The sequence below is a fragment of the Cottoperca gobio genome, chromosome 14 (assembly GCF_900634415.1).
Source record: "Cottoperca gobio chromosome 14, fCotGob3.1, whole genome shotgun sequence".
NCBI classification, from domain to species: Eukaryota; Metazoa; Chordata; class Actinopteri; order Perciformes; family Bovichtidae; genus Cottoperca; species Cottoperca gobio.
The window spans coordinates 3318504-3336003 of record NC_041368.1 but is presented as its reverse complement, the minus strand read 5'-3'; the positions used below and the strand labels follow the sequence as shown (position 1 = coordinate 3336003).

General features: G+C 43.6%; 1 protein-coding gene across 4 annotated transcripts in view; it reads left to right on the top strand.

Moving 5' to 3' along the window:
- The first annotated feature begins 736 nt into the window (after window positions 1-736).
- Window positions 737-17500, top strand: part of nrip1b (nuclear receptor interacting protein 1b) — a 35025-nt gene continuing 18261 nt past the window's right edge. For 3 of the 4 annotated variants that reach the window (XM_029447882.1, XM_029447878.1, XM_029447879.1), the window contains exon 1: window positions 737-956. The gene's annotated coding sequence lies outside the window, so the exon portion shown is untranslated. Of the gene's footprint in view, window positions 957-16376; window positions 16397-17500 lie in introns of those variants that run through there. The other variant, XM_029447881.1, reaches the window with a different exon arrangement.

Below are 17500 nucleotides of genomic sequence, written 5' to 3'. Positions count from 1 at the left end.
ATATTAGTATTATTAGTAGTATCAGTATTATTATTATTATTATTAGTAGTAGTATCAGTAGTATAATTATTATTATTATTATTATTATTATTATTATTATTATTAGTAGTAGTAGTAGTATTATCAGTATTATTATTATTATTAGTAGTAGTAGTAGTAGTATCAGTATTATTATTATTATTATTATTATTATTAGTAGTAGTAGTATTATGAGTAGTATTATTATTAGTAGTAGTATCAGTATTATTATTATTATTATTAGTAGTAGCAGTAGTATCAGTAGTATTATTATTATTATTAGTATCAGTATTATTATTATTATTATTAGTAGTAGTAGTATCAGTAGTATTATTATTAGTAGTATCAGTAGTAGTATTATTATTATTATTAGTAGTAGTAGTAGTAGTAGTAGTATTATCAGTAGTATTAGTAGTATTAGTATTAGTAGTAGTATCAGTATTATTATTATTATTATTATTAGTAGTAGTAGTAGTAGTAATATCAGTAGTAGTATTATTAGTATTATTAGTCGTCGTATCAGTAGTATTATTAGTATTATTATTAGTATCAGGCTGTTATTCTTGTCTGTGGGAGTATGTGTGCAGCAGCAGCAGCAGCTGAGTGGAGGCATGTTCCTTTAAGGGTGGTGTCAGCAGCAGGCAGAGGAGGAGGAGGAGGAGGAGTGTGGCTGTCTCCGCTCACTTCTCACAGTGAGGGGACTCCGAGAATAAACAGTTCCCACAGACTACACGCTACTCAGCTCGCTCACAGTCGCAGCACAAATAAAACCGAGGCTTTTTTTTGGACTTAAATTTTGATTTTTAAAGCCTGATTCGCCATTTTTGATTCCTGCCAAAAGTGTCAAGACAGATGCGACCGTTTTTAATTGGATTTGCCTCCTCCTGTCGAATAATAACGATGCGCCTCTCCGGCTGACTGTGGGGTGGACACCGCAGGTAGGGGATCTACGTGCTACAGATAAACGCACTGTCATATCTGAAGAATTATTTATACCACTGGGGGGGTGAAATATACACGCATACGGGACGCAATGGCGAGAATTATACTAGATTATAACGTGTTTTGTCGAGGAGAGGAAAGGCTGTTTGTGTGTCGTAAGGCGAGCACAGGCGCATATGGATATAACGTTAGCGCTGAAAACGCTGCATAAAGAAGTGGAGGAGAGAGCGGGCTGTGTGCGGGGCTAGAGACTCTGCTTTAGCCCACAGAGTCGTAGTGATAACAGCCACTGTCTGTATTTCCTGGCTACCATATGACTAGGAAATTAGGCCGACAATAGAGGCATTTATCCGCTTAAAAATCTGCTGAATTGAATGTAAATTGTCGCTCATCTATCCTCATATACGGAGCGACCAAAAAATGAGACCGTGCCGCTAGTTTCCAAGTGTATTTTAGCTACTGTAACGCTATTGTCACACTGAAGGAATAATATCACCCTATGGGCTCATTTCTGAACAACACACAGTAGAGCTGTCTGTCCATGTCAAAGGGGCTGTAGTGCAACCTCAGTACAGTTAATGTAGTCAACACAGTAGACAGCCTCTATTTTGAAGTAGTTTTTAGCACCACCAATGGGAAACACTCCACTGTTGCACTATTCTGTAAATTACTAATATCCTGAAGGGTTTTAAATGACCCACAACACCTTTTAAAAGGACTATGTCGTTCTATGTTGAGCTCGAGTTATAAATGGGCTTTCTGAGGTGTAAGAATACAGCTTTGTCCTGGATATCAGGCTATGCTTAATGACAACGCTCCCTGGTTGACCACTCATTCTTCACTGGGAGGTTTTGGGTTGAAATTGGTCTTTAATTGTATTAATGTCTGAAAGAGTTATTACATGTGCCTTGCATATATGTATATGCACATGTAGTGTCCTTTTCTGTTGTCTACTTTGCAGTGCAACTCAGGGGAACTAACCCCCAAGCATGTTCAGTAATACATACAGTGTAGGCAAAGGTAGTTCAACATGTTCCAAAGCATCGTCTCACTATCTGCTGCTACAACAAGTCTATAATACAGTCAGTATGAGTTAAAATTTGGCTTCTTAATGCATCATAAACAGCCATGATCTGGATTCATGGTTTAGTTAATGATCCCCATTAATGCTCATTTTGTTTTGACTGCACCACACTCCTAAAATATAATCCACGTATCTGTGACCACTGGCAGGTCCTTTTTAAGTTCAGGCCAGTATGCAGACCGACATGCAGCTTGTTAAAGTTTGTTGTAGCCTGTCTCATCTCTGTGGCATCGTGTCAGATATGTTTTGATTGGGTTCACAGACGTGGATGTTTTCAGTCACTGCCAGGGAGGTCTTTGTGCATGGCCTTTGTGTAGGTGTTCCTTTTTCTCAAATGTCCTATTGCTTCATTGGACTTTGGATCAGCGTGGACGCAAAAGGTCAGGGGCTGACGTTTGCTGCGAGTTACAGGAAAGAGGGCAGAGAACTTCAGCTCAGGTTCCAAAAGGGCAATTTACAAAGCTTCCCAGCGGCAACCTGTTAGGATGGTGTAATATGAGGATACAAACACAACACACTGTGTTCAGATAATGTGCTGCCTTTTACTGAACCACTGGAACTAAGACTAACAATCTAAAGTAACATGGAGAAAAGTCAAACTTTTTAAAGCCTTCTAAATACTGTCTGTGTCTGGAGGTCTGCCTTTTAGCCTTTCTTTTGTTGAGCATTTAAGCTGCTTAATTATTTGACCTGAACTTACACAAAATGTTCAAGGTAGTTCAGCTTGTCCTCTTTTGCCACAGATAACTAAAACCTGCACATTTATAGCCCAACTATAGAGTTTCACTTTAAAATAACTTGTGTTTGAGTGGTGTGACCAGCGCGCTGTACCTCAAAGGATCCTCTGTATTGGATGTAGTTTGATTTGACTGGGCCATCTGCTATTGTCCAGAGAGCTGCTGTTGAGTGATGTGCAGTAGCCTGCAACAGAACCAGAGGACATTCAAATGGCCATATGCAAATGATCTTGAGGCTGCTGAACAGTCACAAGACTGGACTCTGCACTCTACTCTCTTATCCACTGGCTGCCTTTCATGACATCAAATCTTATCTGCCATCAAAACACCACTGCTGCTGAATGAAAGTGGCATGTTTGTTGTGTGTGTGTGTGTGTGTGTGTGTGTGTGTGTGTGTGTGTGTAATTGTGCTCATCCAGGTGTGCTCTGCACATGTTTCTTGCATGTGCTTTTATGGATGATACATTTCATTGTAGCATAAAAACATTACGTTATTACCGAATCACATTGCTTGTTGTTACTGAGTGACTTTCCTTTCCCCTTATTAAGTCATTTGATGTAATAGGGTATTTGTATCCAGGAACATGCCACAGATACAGGAGTACCTGCCCAGGCACTTATCTTTACTCACGGTCTCTCTGACTACGAGCACGGTGCCAACTCAAAGCCCACTCTTAGTAAATCTGTCAGTCACTTTAGCATGAGATGCGGGGCACACAAAACTTTGGGTGGCATCCCACTTTTTGATAGCTGAGATACTCAAGCAAAAAAAACAAACTAATGTGCAATCTACCAGAACAAGTGTACTGCAGAGTTTTTGATTTATTATAGACCTGGGAGCTGCCCAGCACTTGTGTTGTTGGCCAACGAACATTGTTCAAGGGCATTTTGACAGTAGATGTTGAGGAATAGAAGCATTTCTCATCTACTTACAGACCCATACTTTCTCAGCCCACTGAAGATTCAAACCAGAGACCTTTTGGCTACAAGTTCCTTTCTCTAATTGTTTGGGCTCTCTAATATTTCTGTGGAGCAAGCATTAAGCCTAATCATTTCATTGTTTGTGTATTCAGTAGACACTCTCTACTGATAACAATACTCAATACTGCTGCTGGTATTAGGAAGAGATTTACACTCTTAACAATTATGCTGTACATTTCCGAGTAAGACTAAAACATTTATCTGAAATTGACGAGACAAAGACACAATACAAAACTAGTAAATGCTGTACTTCAGTTGTATCTCAAGTGGATGTTAGCACTCATCAGTGTCTTGACTCTTCTCTGTGCCTCCTCCACACTGCTTAGTTCTTACTGGGTTCCACATACACACACACACACACACACACACACACACACACGCACACACACACACTATACATAACTACATTACAGACTACAGTATCACTCCATACAACGGGGCCAGATTGCATAAAAGTGGAATGGAAAATGTCTTGAAATGGATATGACGAAGATGAGGCTAAAATGTCAAGGCTAGAGTTATTAAAGTGTAAACAGATTGATGTAGCATCTGAAGCCAAAACAATTGAATAAAAAATGAACATTACACACAGACATTAAAACTACCAATGGAGGTCCACTTCACAAGTAGAGGCATGAGGAAACTTTCCGTTTACTAATTATATGGCATCTTTGTATTTTCTCTCAGAATATTCTGCCACTTGAATACCCAAAGAATGAGACTGTGTCAGAAAACAAGGCATACAATTACTCAAGTCAATTTTGCTGTCTGAAATCAGAACACTGTGTGGGCTGTTTTCGAGTATTCCCACTGTTTGCTGCTTATAAGAAAGGCTTCAGTAAGGGCTCTCAGTTCACTATCTCATTCAGAGACAAGCACTCTGGCTCCTGTTGGTGCTTCTGTCATGAACAGAAGGCGACCAAAGTCAATGGGGCTCGTTTTGATGACAAGGCAGGAACTGCTAAATGCGTCTTTAGAGCCATCCCTCGTGGATGCGGGCTGGAATGACAAAATGCGAGGAAGAAAGATGGACGCCTCTGTTGCAACCCTTAAGAGCTATACTAGCCAGAGCTCATCTGTTGAATGACTCCCCTCCCACCTCCTCCTCCTCCTTCTTCAACCTCACCTCCAACTCTCCACCCCTCTGCCTACACGCTTCACCTTGGCCTTGGTGCAATGACAGGCCCCTCAATTATCTCCACCAATTGATCGCTGCTGATTGCAATTGCTGTGAATTATTTAGACTTTGCTGAAAATGCTCACTAAAGAGGAGGTAGACCTTACAAGAAAGATATCGCGGGTTCAATAAATTACATGTTACCCACATGAAGTATCGGCTTGTTTGGAAAACTGTGGCAATCAATGACGCGGAACGGGGAGACCGCATCAAGCTACCTTGTACTGTGATAACAGTGCTAGCAGCTCAACGCCGAATCGTCACTTTCCCTCTCCTCTGATACGTTAAGTAAAGACTGAGGAGATGTAGTGTGGAGCAGCAGACCTCCTGGGTGATGTGAGAGGAGCTGACTCTTTTCCTGGCCAGGCTGGTGTGGTCACAGCAGAGGAGCGGAGTGGAACTGACTCCCTCCCTCTCTGCCTCTCTCTCCTGTAGCAGAGCTGCTGCCCGGGGCTGTCGAGGTGCAGTAGGAAGGTTTCTTTACCATTGTGGTGAGCGTGCTGCCAGGATGCTGCAGTCAGACAGAGGGAAAGGTCTCTGCTTTGCCACAAGCAGGCCGATGTCACAGACATGAGGACAGATGCTCTCAGATAGGAGGAATACCCAGCCTGTGTGAACATGTGATGTTGTTGTCTTACAGAGGAGTACAAAGGAGAAAGATGGCAGATACTTGTCTGTATGTTTGCAGCTTTTGTTGCAATTGTTTAGCTGCAACAGTCAGAGGATGTACTTAATTAGGTCTGTGATAATACAGTCATTGATCTCAAGGATCATAGCGAACATGGATTCTCATGAGCTTGTGTCATGCCTCACTCAAACAAAACAGTTTCTGACAGGCATCAGACAAGGCTGCTGCACCTTGTTTACTAAATGCTATTTGTGTATTAATGCATACGTCCCTGACATGGCCTAAGAAGCCTAAGGGTTGAAGGCTAGAACAGTGGGTCACAAAGTCCAGAGACTGAGGTCGGCTGTTATTCAACTGCGTCTTATTTTAAGCAGGTTATGTGGCAGCAGTGCAGGGGAGAAGCTGGGGCTAAGTGAAAATGCCACTCATTCCTGAAGAGTCCCTGGCCTCGTCAAGGTTAGTGGCTTGTCTTTGTAAGTTGAGGGATTGATGCATGAGCCTGTCTGGCGCTGAATTCAAAGTCTAAAGCTGTCACAGGCAGCAGCTCCCTCCCTCCCTCTCTCACCCCCTCCCTCCCCTTCTTTGCAGGCTATCATAGGGCCCGTCCTTCCCAACTTCTTAGCAGCCTGTCCTTTTGGGAACCTTGAGCAGCCCGGGCAAGGACACAGCGTCTGGTGCAGTAAGCCTGTGCAGAGGGGGAGGCCTTACGTAACGTTCTGCTTTAAACATGGGTGTATGACTTCCCTGACACGGAGCAGTGCGGTGCAGAGCTGCACAGCTCACCGCACATGTCCCCTCGGCCCCCCTGGACAAGGAGGGGGCAGAGAGATCCCTGCAACTTAATTATATCTTTCTCTTTTAAAAGCTTTTGTTTGAAATTAAATTTTCCCAGGCAATTAACTAAAGAGGAGTTTTCAGAATTTATGAATGAATGATAGATATATTGCATAGGATGACAGGGGAGGGAGGGGGAGGGAGGGAGCGAAGGGGGGGGGGGGGGGGGGGGGGGGTGCGAGTGGCGATGCATATGCAGTATATGCTGCAAAGTTGTGTCTCTGAGATTTATTTCCACTGCGAAACGGGTGTAGTTCAGAGAAATTCATCATTTGACTTAGTACCTGAAGGCTGCTCTTTTATGCCACCAGCACAGCAACTCTTCAGAGTTCATAGTACGCCATTATACTGTCAATTTTTGGGTTATTTTCAATGTAACCCGGTGAACACTCACGTACTTTCACATTGCTTAGCTTAGAAGGATGGGTGGAAAAGGCAAGAGCTGGGGTTTCCCCACTTTCTCAATCCTTCAGACCCACATCTTATAGAAGTTGGATATAACTTGCTGAATAATGTTACATGCTGCACACCCCAAATGCTTTTGGCTTGAACTGTAATTGTGTAACTTTTTGGCTTCTAGTGATGAGTTGAATTGTTGCTGGGCAACAAGGACCCTGTGCGGGTGGCCGCGGAGAGTCTGCGCTGTGAGAGTTGGGATAGATCTGCAGCACATTATATGGCTTTCCAACAGAGGAATGTCACTGAATCCCCTTGAATTACTTCCGTTTGTGTTTGTTATTCCAAGCCAGATGATTTGGTGTCCGTCTTCTGATGCATAAAGATCGGCCTTGTGATGGCTCTGTCATTACAGATACCTTCACTACATTTTAAACGTGTCAATGAATACATAAATGACTTTCAATAAACATCTGTTAACATGGCTAAATAAGTGGCACATCTCTAAATTAAAAAAATTAATGCACTCCCATCACAAAGCAAGGACTGGGGATATTTGCCCATAACCCCCTCTTTCACTGAAAGTGGTCTCTTGAATTTTTTCGAAACATCCTGTTCTTTTGTGAACCTGTAAATCCATTAGTGAGGTGGTGTTATTCAGCGCGTCCTCAGAGCTGGGTAAACAAGTGCAGCTTTCTTATAACTTTGTTGAAGGCGAGCGTTAGTAGAAAGGCCATTTGAGAGGAGATGGAGAGCACTGATGTCTTGAGGCAGTCATATGACCTATTACTTTGGGAAAATGGACTGGTGACCAGAAGATAGCTGGCTCATACTCTGCTCGCCCTCTGCCCTTGAGCAAAGGCAATTAACCTGGATTGCTCCAGTAAATATCCAGCTGTAGAATTGGAAGATGTGCGAGAGTGATAACTGTGTAAGTGACTTTGAATAAAAGTGTCTACTAAGAAGGAAGATTAATAAAGCTAATAGAATCATGGCTTGTGTTTTGAAGCTATCAAGGACCCAGGACTGCTGAACATGTAGAGCAGTACGCAGTCTCAGCCCTCTTCTATCTCTTCTGTCTTTGTGCACTCTTCTATACACACATTCAACAACTTCTCTCTTTTCCTGTGGCATTACGGCTAGAGTGTGACCTTGACCTGATTGCGGAGGAGGCTTTTTAAGTAACTCTCCAGAAGGAGATCCAATCATGTGACACCCTTCACCCAGCCTCACCCCCTATCCTCTCTCCTGACCTTGTATGTCTATGACAATTGAGGGGGTGGAGACACTCGCCACAGGCACGCATGCAGCTGCAGGGGCTGTCATTCAGTTGTGTAATCACTCCAAGGTCAAACAGGTTCAAGGTCGTGTCAGAAAGAGCAGTGTGGCTCCTGAATTTTGGAATGGCTGGTCACAAGTTTCCCCCCTGTTGGACTGTGGTGACGAACCGAGCAGGTTTAGTCATCCTCTCAATTCTCAATCACTGATACCAGCATATGTCAGGGAAAGGTCGCTTCATGTCCACAGTGATTCATGTCCAGAGTGAGCTGGCTGCTAGGATTTGTGTTATTGCAGTTGCTTTTGTTCACTCCCTACAGCTGCCACACTGTTTAAACCACGCTGGCTCACTGTCTGTGCTTCAGAGTATTTTTATGCTAGTACGTTAGCATTTCTGCCCCCTGGATATGTTTACCATATGGCTGAGTAAATCATGATTCGGCCTACTTTGTTAAAAAATGCTGTAATACACCCAAATGCCAGTCCCTCTACATACGAGTCAATCACTTCATATCACTTCATAATACTTTACACTGCTTTGTCTTCACACTACAGGTGTAGAACTAGACACTCAGAGGGAGGCACTGGCTCCCTGAGGTCTCTTTAGGCTAGCTGCAGCACGTTGTGATGTGTTGTTGTTTTTTAAATCAATTCTTTAAATCCCGGGTTGAGAGAAAGACATCTTTGCAATTTTGTTTCAATTTTAACATTATTTCTAAGATGATGACCATGTATCATTCAACATATTTATAGTTGGTGAACTTGAATCCTATTTCATAACTTTATTTATTTTGGGTTTACATTTGAGAAAAGTTCATGTCGTCGTCATTTCAGGCGTTTGCAACCCAAAGGAAAAAAAGCTGGGTAACAATTTACAATTGAGTTAATTTAAACATGTTAATCCACAACTGAAATATAATATATCAAAACTACTCAATGTAAACCTTTTAAAAATGGAACTGAATTAAATAGAATTTAGCGAATTGATGGCCTCAGTGCAATGTCTGTAAATTCTAAACTTCTAAACTTAATCTGATGATTTCTCAAGATACTCCCTGATATGAATGTAATACTGTGTCTGCACACAGGGTCTCAGGCCACTATGTGAAGAAGCAAACACTCATTTCCAGTCTTGTTTTCACATAAATGTACTCTTTCTCTACTCTGTGGAGCCAAACGTCAGTAATTCTCAAACAGCTCCTGAGTCATACCATAGTCTTCAGCTTTGATAAAGCGAACTGATCCTGTACCGGAAGGATTAAGGCGTTATTCAAGTCTGTTCCCATTAGTTGCTAAAGGACACCATTTATCTAGATGTACTCAGAGGCTTCAGTAGGGGAGATAAGTGATCCAGATGCATTGCATTTAGAAAATAGAAATAAACATATTTCTTTCACATTTTGTCATGTTGCAGCCTTATGCTAAAATCTAGATTTGGTACATAGTAACAACAAAGCAAAAACAGGAGTTTAGAAATGTTTGTACATATATTCAAAAAACTGCGATATCACATGGACATAAGTATTCAGGCCCTAAATCAGTACTTAGTTAAAGCACCTTTGTTAGCGCTTATAGCCTCCAGTCTTCTTGAGTATGAGGCGACAATCCTTGCACACCTGGATTTGGGGATTTCCTGCCATTCTTCTGTGCAGATCCTCCTGAGCTCAGTTTAGTTGGATGGAGTCCATCATGGGTGGACGGCCTTTTCCAGGTGTCTCCAGAGATGTGCCTCCAAGTGCTCTTGCTGAACGTCCACGGCTCGTTGACAAAGCAGACGTGTAAAGAGTTTAGAAATGTATGAACAAACCATTGTACAGTAACTCCTGTTGTTTTATGGCTTCTTTTCACATCCTCCACTGCCTTGTATCGACATTGTTAAAAAAGAAAAAAGGTTCCGTGTTATATCATCTATTATTCCATTACTTTTCCTGATGTTTTAGGTTTTTGCCTTTTGTGTCATTTCAGTATTGGTATCGAGATATTTTAGGCAGGTATTAAATAATTTTGGTATCTTGACGACACTGGTGTTAGACCTTTTTTTTTCTTCTCATAGATGGCCTCTGTGGGAATCAAACTCCAAATCGTGGCATTGTTAGAGTAGTGCTCTCCCTTGTGCTGCCAACTCTTCAGAAGCTGTCCTGATTATATGCGGAGAGTTTTGACAACTAAAGTAAAGATCGCCTGCTAGGATATGACATTTAAAATGAGACATCATTAGCTGGATACACCTTTATGTCACACACACACACACACACACACACACACACACACACACACACACACACACACACACACACACACACACACGCACACACACACACAGGAGCCTAGAGGAACCTGTAGCTTTGGATGTTGATTTCAGCCTCAGCAGGGGTGCTCCCCCCCCATGGTAACTGTGTTATGTCCAAATACAGCAGCGCAACACAAGTGTCGCTAACTCGTGTCATTTTAGGTTGAGCCTTGTTTAGGTTATAAAAGGTTATGGAAGCTACAGTAAAGCTTGTACAATGTGCAAGATCTTTTTTTTTGCTTGCACGCATTGCACACACACACACACACACACACACACACACACACACACACACACACACACGCACACACAGTGGGCTAGCTCTGAGAAGCTGTGTACTTGTGTAACTGTGTTTACACGTCTGGGGCTGGTGCTGGCACAAGAGCCAGACAAATGTGCTTTATCCAGGGCCTCTTTCTCTCTAAGCCACCTTCCCTTCCATTCAGAGTTGACCTTGGTGCTTATGAGGAGGCAGGGCTTGACCTACATCCACCTTCTTAACTGGAACTAGAACCTCCTTCAGCCCCCTCCAAATAAAGAGACCCGAAACCCTGTTCTACTTTCTCCAACGGCCATTTTCTCTCTGTCTCTGGTCGTATTTGCGGCACTTTACTCATAAAAGTAAGATACAGCACAGCTCCACCGTTTTTGCAGAGTGTCTGGCAGCAGAGAAAAGTGGAGCAGCGGGCTTCATGACTTGTCTCTGAGGCACCAACATGTCTGTGTGCACTAGGTCACCATTAGCACGCAGGGGCTTAGCACCGGGCTGGTGAGAGTTTAGCAGCAGGTCAACCCTCCTCTAGTTTTTAAAGTGGAGTGTCAAACTGTGGCTGATGCAAATGAGTACACACGCAAACGCATGTAGCGGTTAGCATCTGGTGGGACTAATGTTCTTGTATGGGCAAACTGTGTGACACTAGGGTGCTAACATAAGGCACACTAGTTTGTGTAACCACATAAAATAAAATGGGTGTCCACAAGTCCTGCTGTGGTTTCAGAAGGACTAAGATGTGTAGAATCAGTGTAATGCAGAGTGACCAGCAGCGTACTACTGCTATAGAAAAGAGGTAGCACACTATAGCTGTATAATTATTCAGCTCAAGTCTTTCTAAAGGTAAAATGTGATAATTAAATGTCACTCTCACTCCTACAAATATAGCTCGTGAGCAGAAGCTAAACAATGGTTGCTAAGCGACACCAAGGCACCAGTGAGTGATGAGTGATGGTTTTTTGGCTGGCACATTAATATTTAAATTAGCAGTCAAAGGTGTGCGTTGATTAGGTATTTCACAATGGCTTCAAACACTGATACAAAGAGCAGAAGGAACTATCTGTTTTCTAAATGAATGAAACTGTCAGCTGTTGTCAGAGGAACGTGCCTGTGCAGGAGAGCCATGCTTAATGTATGGAGGGATTACAAAAGCAATGCATGAGTGAGCGCAGCTTAATGAGGGAAGGGTTTGCATGAGAGCCCTGTGCGTGATCTGAGATATATCATGAGCTGTCCTAACCCACACAGAGGCATTGGACGGGGCCAGTGTCATGCTACCAGGCATTAGGGCTCAGCTAGCCCCGTAATATCTGCCCTAGCCAAGACAGGCTCATAATTTTTCTGTCATACCTTCATGGGTGTCAAATGACTGCAAAAAGCCGTGTGTACGTCTCACTAAGGCAGAGGATCCCAGGGAGCATTGTGAGTAAGACATGAGATAATGGCCACCTAGAAGAGGAGGTGTAGAAATCAGGAGGATGTTGGCTGAGGAGGCCAGTAGATGGTGTTTAACCTCCGGAGCAGTTGTTGTATCAAGGCATGTTTGCCAAACATGCAGCAGAGCAACGTATAAAGGTTGCCTAGATTCCAAAGGCCACAGGAACGCATCGCCAAAATACAGGGACTCATCACAGAGAAGTCTCCGCATCTGTCTTTTTGAACTTCTTTTCTTCCTTTGTTTCCCTCTCTTTCTCCCTCCTACTGTCTCCCTCGATCATTCTCTGCAGAACTCTTTGCACGATGTTAGGGAGGAGAGAGAAAAAAAAGGAGAAGAAAAGTGGGTCAGGGCGACCTATTTTTTCCCCACAGTTCACAGAGGCAGAGGGTGGCGGTGTTATCGTCAGTTAGACGAGGAGCAGGGCCTGATGGGGAGGCAGGGCCTTGTCGAGAGACGCAGCCACTCAGAACTGGGTCAGCAGCAGAGGCTACGTCTTGTAAACGGCTTGTCATACTGGGGAGAAAAGCTGCAAATGAACCATAGATTATACGCCCCGAGCTGAGCACTGAGGTCTCTCCTCACTCCCCAGCCCCACACTTCAAAAAACACACGCACATATAAGCCTTACAGTAGCAGGAGTGTCTGAAGCTCTGCCGCCTCCTATACGTTCCTCTCTTCCCCTCTCGGTCTCCAGTAATAGCGTTTGATTACTGCAGGACGATCTCAAAGCCCGAGCCACACATGCTTATGAGCAAAGGATGTATTCACATTTCTCTTTGTCTGACACACGGGTTGCTGTCTTCTAAATATAGGCTGCTTTCTCCCTGATTTGCTTGACTTTATTCAGGTCAGGTTATTTACTGTACCAAGTTCAACTGTGGTTTATAAATGAGCCATACAGATGCATATTCAGCTGCAATGACCTCTTTGCATATCATCTGTGCCCATGCCAGACATGTAACTAGATCATTTGCCTACATGAGCCCTCATAAGACAATATGAGGATGTACCTCATGTTACCCCCCCCCCCCCCCCCCCCCCCCCCCCCCCCCCCCAGTAACACTGCGATCATCCAGCTTATGTTAGAACAAGACTTAGTGGTGAGGATGTTTTTGCTCATGTAAAATGTTGGCAAATTGCCCTCAAGCCACAGGGAAGACATTATCCACAGCCACCATATATTTTTGATATTGATTTTAAATGGGCCTGTGCCATGGCTCGTTGTTTGATATCCTTTGTGTCTTTGTACCGTGTCTCAGATATACAAAACGGGATCTCCTCCTCACAAATAATTGCCGTGGCTGTTGTATTGAGCTTTAGTAGAAAAAGACCTTAATACTGGGTATCGGGGCTTATTCTTGCATTGGGGTCTGCTTATGGAGCAATGCAATTTTCAGGCAGTAGAGCTCACTCATATTTCACTATGTGGAACAAATCTGTAATGAATCTCTTAGGACACTTTGGTGCCTCCACAACCGAGCGGGGGGGATCTATAGTGGGCCTTTTAAAAATATTTCAACACACCAATGGTCCCTGAAATAAAAGCTAGATTATTGTTTTTGACGGGGGGATTTCACAGGAAGTAAACACAAGGTTCATTAGAGATCGTGTCTTTCCCTGCATCAGTCCTGACTAATGTTTATTATATTGTTTTCTCTATGTGAAAACAGCCTTATTAGCCAAAGTGTCACACTAACAAACATAACATAATATCCCGAGGTGGGGCTAGACATGGCGGGGGATTGGATTAGCAGCAAGACTCCGGTGAGTACACACACCGGGTTCTTGTCAGTGCCACAGCTCCCGAGCCCTGCCACTGCCGGGCAGCGGACCTGTCTCGTGTTATTCTTAGCCCCAGAACTTCATGTCTCTGTGCAAAAGCCCCTTAACGCTAATTGAGGAGACTGCTCATAGCTCATGTCGCTCAACAACAGCCTCTGAGGGGGTGTATGCCGTCTGCCTTTCTATATATGTGTGTATGTGTGAAGGTGAGACGTGCTGAGCGGTAAACCAGTCAGAACCAGTACTTGGCCACTCCAGTGTTGTGTTGGGTTTTTTTTCTCTCTCTTTTTTGGAGATAGAAAGCCGCCACAGTGCCTTTAGCAGATGGTTTCCAGCAGGCCTGCGTATGACATGTGATAACATTACAGGTTTGAAAGGTCAGGCATGAAGAGTACCAGTAGGAGGGTTAGGCCGGTCCAAACCTCCAGTCCTCTGCACGCTAGGGGTGGGCGACATGAGCTAACATTTATATCACCGTTTTGTTTTGTTTATTACAGTGACGGTATTATATAACGGTTAAAAAAGTACAAGATATACACTCAAAACATGATTCTATGTATTTTACCTGTATTGGCAATGTCAGGGAACATATCTTAAGAGGAACATGAAACAAAAAGGGTATATTGGCTCCAAGTAGGAATGTAAATAATGTATACTACATTTGTTCATAATGTGGGTTATTTAGTAAAGAGTTAACAGCCAGGCTGTTGTGTTGCATCTTGAGTGAACTGTATTATTGAGTAACATGAATATATAATATTTGGGTGAAAAATGCCACATCATTTGTGATCTGACGAACCACAGCCGGCCAGACTGGGAAGTGCATACACTACGTCTTTGAAGAAACCGAAAGCTGGCGTAAACTTTGACAGATTATATACAGTCGGATCTTCACCCACACGTAGGAAGAGTTTGAACGTTGTCGCTGTGCAGAAGACACATGGCTGCTTTTAAACAAAGACGCTCGTTACCTGTGATGCGCACGGTCCTCTGCAAACCGCCCGCCCCAAACACCCAGTATTGAACACATTGCTTCTATCAGGCCAATGTAAATATTTATTGTAATACTTGATCCTTGGTGGCCTGAGTCGCAGTCGCAAAGAGGGTGCCGCAATATTTGCTTGCTGATAAATCCGTTCTTTGTGCTTTTACTGTAGACTACACTCAGCGCTCAATGTGACAGTGCAGAGCCAGACTTTGGACTACGGACCATGGTGTTTACTTTGGAAAATCGGAGGTCTTCATTACGACCCAGCAGGTCATCATCAACCTGTCAAAACACTGGCTCTGAGGCACCACCCCCCCCCTCTCTTAGTCGGAGAAGCTTGATTGGACAGTAAGCTGGGATATTTGTTTTGAAGATACAGGTCACTCTGTGCCAATGGCTCCGAGCAGAGCTGGGAGGAAAAACAGTCTGGAATTTCCTTGTACGCAAACAACACCTCTGGAGTGGATGGCCATCTCATCACACAGGTGTATTCCAGCAAGCCCCCCCCCCCATTCCCCCGACCCCTTCCCTGAAATGGCACGGGGCTTGTACATGAAGGAGGAGGAGGAGGTGGTTGTTTAAAAATAAATCTGTGCAGGCCGGTCAGACATTTTGAAATTCTGTTTCCATCTCAGTCTGACAGAGAGGTTAAAGATACAGCATTCTGATAAATCTCTTCCCACCAGGGGAACAGATAAGGAGTGGCGTAGATTGAATAAAAGAGCTGAGGAGAAAGGGGGAGGATAGGTGGGGGGTGTAGGAGGAGGGCTGAGATGTCTATCAGGCCGCGTGAAGGTTTTTTTTTCTTTTTTGTCTTGTAGATCCAGTTCAAGGGCGCCCGCAGGCGAGGCAGCTCTCGCTCTTTCGCTGCCAACACTGCTGCTCAAGGTCATATGAGCCAGCCCTGTGACATTAAAGAGGAACAGGAAGGGGGGACGTGGGGTGGTGGGGGGGACATGCACAGACATGCACACACAAATATAGAATTGAGTTGTAAGTCGAAAAGTAGCCTTTCACTCCTTGAATCTTTCCTGTGTCTCATTCTCTTATTCCCTATCCAAGAGATGCTTGTGTGTGTGTGTGTGTGTGTGTGTGTGTGTGTGTGTGTGTGTGTGTGTGTGTGTGTGTGTGTTTAATGTAAATAGTGGAATCAAATCATCTGTACATCACACATGCACAGCAAACAGTGAAATGTACACTCTGCATTTAACCCAACCTACCGGTAATATAAGGAGCAGTGGGCAGCTACTGTACAGAGTGGGGGTCCGGTGCCTTGCTCCTTTTTAGAGTATACCAAGAGAGAACAAAGAGTTGACTTTCCCTGCAGGAATTTCTCAACTTTCATTCCATAAAAGCTGACCAGACACTGGCAAAATAAAGTACCGTGCATATGTCTGGTAATCATGTAACCTCCTCCTGCTCTGTATTCACAACTTCACTCCCCTCCTCCATGTCTGCCCGAATCACATTACGTTGGGAGAAAGCTGGATTTGCAACATTGTGAGATGACGCGAGAATCACATGTGGAGGCGGTTTTGCCAAATCACTACAGGTAGACACATTTCTACTGTCGCACGGTATACACTGTCATGTGGCCCAACCCTTGCACACACTGCTGTACAGGCAAACCACAGTGCACCAGCACTAGGTTTCAAACTGAGTGGAGTTGTGGTCACAGGTCCAGGTGTTTAATGTGTGTAACTGTTGTTACTTACACTTACTTACTTATTAGCAGCAGCAGCTAAATGGCTGAAATGTTCTTTTTGGTACAATTATTATATCAAACCTACATTATCCTGCTCACCCAGTGGGTTCCTGAAGTGCTCATTTGAATTTCAGTGTTTCCCACGAGTCAGAAATATACTTGTAGTGAAGTCAGGGGAGTGCAGACATTTATCAGGGACATTGCTGTTGATGCAAGTCATCCAAAAGGCTATTTTTCATCTGTAGTCCCTCTGTAGGTATTACAAAGTCAACTTGAATATTGTTAATTGATAGCTATTTTTTTTACACAATTGTTTATTAATAGCAGTCATGCTTGTGTTTTTTATCTTGCTATGATAGTAGCAAAAGTGAGCTTCACTGAATATCATGCAGGTGTACTGACAGGATAGATAATGGAGTGTAGACCTGCTCGTCCACTTTTTGTTTACATTGTAGTCATGTGTCCATCGGTGAATTAGGTATCGTCTTACAGTGCCTATTACATTGTGACTGCACAGTGAGAACAATGTGTTGTCCTACGACAGCACACACATCAGAGTTGCACATAAGCAGGTCGCGGTGTGGTGAGAGGCCTCTCTGCAGTCTGAGGACCAGTAACCCTTCCTGGTAGATGTTAAAGTACAGGCAGACATTGTGAGAGTCCACAAAGTCAGTCTCCCAGGCCGCTAATGGAGCTGCTTCTGGCTATGCATCAATATGACATCACAGATTACAATCTTAAGACTTTGGGAGCACTTTAGGTACTTTCAGTGCTGGAAGAACGAAGCAAGAACTGGCCGACAAAACCCTGAGTCATTATAATAACAATCCCAGAGATGGGTGGAGTCGTGCAGTGATACACTAACAGCCTAACAGAAATGACTTGAGTATTCCCATAGGGACTCGTGGTTTTACTGACCTTATCCATAGCATCTCTTGTTATGTGTTCCTT